This window comes from Zonotrichia leucophrys, chromosome 18, assembly GCF_028769735.1.
Source record: "Zonotrichia leucophrys gambelii isolate GWCS_2022_RI chromosome 18, RI_Zleu_2.0, whole genome shotgun sequence".
NCBI lineage: Eukaryota > Metazoa > Chordata > Aves > Passeriformes > Passerellidae > Zonotrichia > Zonotrichia leucophrys.
The window spans coordinates 1255842-1262527 of NC_088187.1; positions in this window are offsets into that span (position 1 = coordinate 1255842).

A 6686-nucleotide genomic window follows, 5' to 3' on the forward strand; every position below is an offset into this window, starting at 1 on the left:
GGTCCCCGGTACAGGCCTCCGGTGCCGCTCACCGGCGCCGCTGTCCTGGGCCGCTGTCCGGGGCCGGTGCAGGTGCCGGTGCCGCTGTCCGGTGCCAGTCCCCAGTGCCGCTCCCGGTGCTGGCCCCCGGTGCCAGTCCCCGCGCCGGTCTCCGGTGTCGCTCCCCGGTGCCGCTCCCCGGTGTCGGTCTCCGGGGCGACTCCCCAGGGCCGCTCCTGGTGCCTGTTCCGGGTGGCGATCCCCGGTTCTGCTCTCCGGTGCCGGTTCCGGGTGTCGCTCTCGGTGCCGCACCCCGGGGCCGCTCCCCAGTGCCGCTTCCCGGTACAGCCTCTCGCCCCTTTAACCCCCGGCCCCTGTCCCGCCGGTGAGGGGATCCCCTCCGCCCCGCTCGCCCCCGTCCCACCGGCAGTTCCCGGGGTGAGATGGTCCCGCCCTCTCCCCTTTGCGGCCTTCGGGAGCTGCCTCCTGCCCGTCCTCCGCCGCTCGGTCTCGGTGACCCCGGCAGGGGCTCAGCCAGGCACGGGCATGGACACCGTCCCTGCCCCGGGGCTCAGGACATCCATCCCTTGGGGCCCAGGACATCCATCCCTCCGGGGAGCTCTGGAGCGGGCAGGGGCAGCTCCTCCTCCTTCGCATCCCGCGCCTGCTGCCTCGTCCTTCGCACACTGTGTCTGTCCCCGGAGCAGGGAACTCCGTGAACGGAGGGTTTTGGAGCTCCCCCAGGGACCCCCTCTAGCCCGAGCTGAACTTAGGAGAGCTGACAGCCTCCAGGGCCGTCCCTGTCCATCGTGCCTCTCTCACTCCCGTTTTCTGGGCACGGCGCGGCCTTCCGGGACTGCCCCAGAGCTGTCCCCGCCGTCCCCGGGCTGCTCGGGTTCCTCTGCAGGGCTCCCGGGCGGGCCGTGACCCGCAGCTCCCGGCACTGCCCCGATACTCCGGCTGGCTTTGTGTTTAATTGCCTGCCCTGTAATTAGCGTCCGTGCTGTCATTAGCGGTGGGCGGGGCGGCCGGGATGCCCCCGTGCTTCCCTCGGCAGAGGCCGTGTCCCGAACGGCATCTGGGACAGCCGGTGGGCACAATGCCACCACGGCCGCCCCTGTCCCCACGGCCACCTCCCATTCCATCCATCCATGGGTTATCCACGCTGCATTTCCAATGGACTGCTGCAGACAGCCCGAGGATGAAGGGCACACACCTGTCCCCAGCCGGGTGTCCAGCCAGCCTGGCTGTCCCGTGAACCCTGCACGGGCCTTTCTGGGTCATGCCGTGTCACCTGGGTGTTGCACAAGGCCAGAAATGCTGATGAGCCGTGTCAGACCGGTGGGCAGGACAGCACAGCTGAATCTCCCGAGACAACTGAATCAGAGGCTGTGCCGAAAGGGGAAGGAAGCCACAGCGTCTTGGGAGCAGTGACAAACCTCCCTTGGTGACAAACCGCCGTTGGAGCTACCTCATCCCTCCTGGGAGCACAGCCTTATTCCCAGAGCACTTTCCCTATACTCTCTGCTCCCAGCCTTGTTCCAGGACACCTTCCCTGTGCTCTGTTCATAGCTCCTGGGAGCACAGCCTTGTTCCCAGGCACCTTCCCTGTGCTCTCTGCTCCCAGCATTTTTCCCAAGACACCTTCCCTGTGCTCTCTGCTCCCAGAGGCTGATGCTGCTGCTGCCATCCTGCAGGTCGGGGAACCATCCTGCATATTGCAGAATTTCAGGAGCCAGCCAGCCACTCCCAGCAAAAGGCGCCCAAAAAAAAATATTGGCCCATTTTCCCTGTCAAACAAAACTCACCTGCCCCAGTTCTTGATGGCAGATTGCAAGAGGCACTTGGCACTGTCAAACCACCCCGACTTGGCGCTGGTGCCAGTTTCAGTCTGGAAACCATCCTGCGTATTGTGGCATTTCAAGAGCCAGTCGGCCACTCCAACAGGAGGCCCCCAAACAGAAATTCTGGCCGATTTCACTGGCAAACTAAACTCACCTGCCCCGGTTCTTGATGGCAGATTGCAGGAGCCACTTGGCACTGTCAAACCAGCCTAGAGTTGCAACTGGTGCCAGCTTGGGTCTGGGAACCATCCTGCGTATTGTAGAATTTCAGGAGCCAGCCGGCCATTCCAGCCATAGGCCCCTAACACAAACCTCGGTACTTTTTCCTGGCAAACAATACTCACCTGCGCCGGTTCTTGATGGCAGATTGAAGTAGCCACTTGGCAGTGTCGAACCAGCCTGATTTGCAACTTGTGTCAGCTTGGGTCTGGGAAGCATCCTGGGTATTGCGGAATTTCAGGAGCCAGCCCACCATTCCAGCCATAGGCCTCGAATAAAAACCTCAGCCATTTTCCCTAGCAACCAAAATGCACCATCTCTGGTTCTTGATGGCAGATTGCAGGAGCCACTTGGCACTGTCAAACAAGCCCAACTTGGCACTGGTGCCAGCTTGGGTCTGGGAACCATCCTACGTAATGTGGAATTTCAGGAGCCAGTCGGCCACTCTCAGCCACAGGCCCCCAAATAAAAACCTCACTCCTTTTTGTGGCAAACTAAACTCATCTGCCCCGGTTCTGCATGGCACATTCCAGGGGCTGCGGAGCTTACCGCAACCGGCACCATGCCCTGCAACTGACACAATGCTCTTCGACTGGCACAATGCTCTTCACACAAAGAAGCCGCTTCTTCACCTCCAGGAGACAGAGAGAACAGCAGTTCCGAATGGCAACAATGAAGTCGCTCATCACTGCGATTGTGTATGCAGTTGTAAACTGATAGAGAACGGTACCTTTCCACTCTCCTGCCATTTCCAAACACATTAACATTAAAATGAAAGGCGTTTTGGACAACTTTCTTTTGATTCTTGCAAAACACTCTGCAGATCTGCGTGCAACTTCTAGAGCACGATCAGAGATGTTTTCTGAACAGGCACAGTTTCTCTTTGTGAGACATAGTGAAAAAGCTTTTTGCTCAAATGTAGGGGGCTAGGGACGCTACAGACAAAGACACAGAGCTCTCCGAATCTATACGCTTGTCCCAGCAGTCTTTTGGCAGAAGCAGTGTTACAGAGCACACCGCAGCCAGCACCATGCTCTTTGACCGGCACAGTGCTCTTCAGGTGATGAAGCCGCTTCTTTGCCTCTGGGAGACGGAGAGAGCGGCAGCCTCCGAAAGGGGAACAATGAAGCCACACAACACTGCAATTGTGTGCGCAGCTTGCAAACTGATAGAAAATGGTACCTTGCCACTCTCCTGCATTTTCCATTCACAAAAACATTTGAATGAAAGGTGTTTTGGACAGCTTTCTTTCTCTTCTTGCAAAACACTCTGCAGATCTGTGTGCAACCTCTAGAGCATGAGCAGAGATGTTTTCTGAACAGGCATATTTTCTCCTCACTAGACAGTGGAAAAGATTTTTGCTTAGATGTAGGCGACTAGAGACACTACAGATGAAGATACAGAGCTCTCCGAAGCTATGCACTTGTCCCGGGCAGACTTTCGGCAGAAGCAGCATTACGGAGTGCACCACAACCGGCACCATGCTCTGTGACCGGCACAATGCTCTTGTTGCGAAGAAGCCGCTTCTTCGCCTCCAGGAGACGGAGAGAGCGGCAGCATCCAAAAGGCGAATAACGAAGCTGCACAACACTGGGATTTTTTGTGCAGCTTGTAAACTGATAGAAAACAATATCTTTCCACTCTCCTGCCCTTTCCAAACACGTGAACATTCAAATGAAAAGAGTTTTGGACAACTTGCTTTTGCTTCTTGCAAAACACTCTGTAGACATACGTGCAAAGTCCAGAGGACAATCAGAGATTTTTTCTGAACAGGCACAGTTTGTCCTTGCGAGACATAGTGAAAAAGCTTTTTGCTTAGATGTATGTGACTGTAGACGCTACAGATGAAGATACAGAGCTCTCCAAAGCTAGACACCGGTCCCGGACGTCTTTCGGCAGAAGCTGCCCTCAGGAGCGCACCGCGAGCCGAGCTACACTCTGCAATCGGCACAATGATCTACGACCGGCATAAGGCTCTTTACGTGAAGAAGCCACTCTAGCCAGAGGACCCTGAATGAAAACTTTGCTCCTTTGATCCTTTTTCCCGGCGAACACAACTCACCATCCCCGGTTCTGGATGGCAGATTGCATGAGCCACTTGGCAATGTCAAACAAGCCAGAATTGCAACTGGTGCCAGCTTGGGTCTGGGAACTATCTTGCGTATTGTGGAATTTCAGGAGCCAGCTGGCCAGTTTCAGTCACAGGCCCACAAATACAAAACTCATTCCTTTTTCTGGTAAACATAACTGACTTGCCCCCGTTCTTATGGCAGATTGCAAGAGTCACTTAGCACTGTCAAACCATCCTGACTTGGCGCTGATGCCAGCTTGAGTCTGGGAACCATCCTGCGTATTGCGGAATTTGAGGAGCCAGCCGGCCACTCCATCCAAAGGCCCCGAACACAAACCTCAGTTCTTTTCCTTGGCAAACAAAACTCACCATCACCGGTCCTCGATGACCGATTTCAGGAGACACTTGGAACTCTCAAACCAGCCCGACTTGGCACTGGTTTCAGCTTGGGTCTGGGAACCATCCTATATAATGTGGAATTTCAGGAGCTACCTGGACACTCCAGGCATAGGCCCTGAAAATCAACTTTGGCCATTTTCCCAAGCAAAAAAAATCACCATCCCCAGATCTTGATGGCAGATTTCAGGAGACACTTCGCACTCTCAAACCATCCCAACTAGGCACTGGTGCCAGCTTCGGTCTGGGAACCATCCGGTATAATGCAGAATTTCAGGAGCCAGCCAGCCACTCCAGGCATATGCCCCGAAAATCAACTTCAGACGTTTTCCCTGGCAAAAAATCTCACCTGCCCCGGTTCTTGATGGTAGATTGCAGGAGCCACTTGGCACTGTCAAACCAGTAAGACTTGGAACTGGTGCCAGCTTGGATCTGGGAACCATCCTGCGTATTGTTGAATTTCAGGAGCCAGCCGGCCACTCTCAGCCACAGGTCCTCAAATAGAAATGCTGGCCCATATTCCTGGCAAAAATACTCACCTGCCCCGGTTCTTGATGGCAGCTTTCAGGAGCCACTTGGCACTGTCAAATGAGCATGAGTTGCAACAGGTGCCATCTTGGGTCTGGGAACCATCCTACGTAATGTGGAATTTCAGGAGTCACATGGCCACTCAAGGCATAGACAAACTTCGGACATTTTCCCTGGCAAACAAGACTGTCCTTCACCGGTTCTTGATGGCAGATTGGAGGAGCCACTTGGCACTATCAAACCAGCCCAATTTGGCACTGGTGCCAGTTTGGGTCTGGGAACCATCCTGCGTAATGTTGAATTTCAGGAGCCAGCTGGCCACTCTCAGCCACAGGCCCCCGAATAGAAATCTCACTCCTTTTCCAAGCAAACAAAACTCACCTGTTGGGACCGGCGGGAGAAATGCGGCACGCAATATGAGTGATCAGCAAATCTCAAATCCTTATTGATAGGCACACATCTTTATGTCGGTGTTCATTAGGCTCATACATATTGCAAAGGTGAGCTCACTATTGGCTAGTTACTTATCAGCCAACTACGCCTACTTCTGCATTCTTGTGGATATTTTATTGAAACTTTTCTTCTTATTTCTGCCAAAGATGCTCTCCCCTATCCTTCTGTTGCACCAAGGGCACAATGTCCTTGCCTGTTATTGGACACTGACTACTGGCTTCTATGCTTGTCCCTTTCAAGCTTAACCAGCGGCATTATGTCAACATGACCTTTCTCAGCTAACCAACTGTCCACAAAGCCCCTTCCCCTGTTTTTCGATTGGACAAGCATAGTCTGATTAAATGCAGCGGATGTCATTCTTTGCACCATGTTCTGTAAGCACATGCAAAAACACGGCAAAATTAACACTACTAACAGAGCTATAATGCCCACTATAATGCTAACTTTAACAGCAGAACGTAACCATGATCCCAGGCCTAACGATGAGAGCCATCCATCAGTACCGAAACCTGATTCTACCTGTAAGTTTCCAGTTAACCTTCGCAATTCTGCAAGCGGGGCATGGATGAACTACGAATGGTCAGAAAGATTCATGCAACACATGCCGTCAAATTCTTCACAGCCATGGCCTTGTGCAAGTAAAAGAAAGTCGATCACAGCTCTATTTTAAAGCGTTGCATGACGAATAGAATCAACATCAAGCAAAAGGCTAGAAAGTGCCAAAGAGGTGGCATTGGTTTGCTTTGCAAGCCAGCATCCCAACTTATTTAGGGCACCATGGTCACCTGCAGCTGCCACCCCTGGAGTCAGAAAGGATGCTGCAATTATGGCTCCTGGGGACCAAAATTTTACATCTTCCCTACAGTCAGCAGTAAATGCATGGATTATTCTCTTATGTTGATGACGGCGGCAGCTCATATTTAATATCATGGACGTATTGGGTGTAAGCAGAGACAGCCATCCAATTGTACATGGCAGCACCGATGGGACACCAGGCCAAGCACGGTCCCCACAGATTAAGAAGTAACCTGCTGGCAATTGAATAGGGTCATTTGATGAGATTGACACTTTCCCTGTGGTATAATTGCACCAAGCTGTTGCATTACGATAGACAGCCATGCTGGAAGTTACAATAGTGGAATGGTTTTTTGCTGAAAGCTGGCTTGTATGGTTAAAATTAATACTTGCATCTGCCA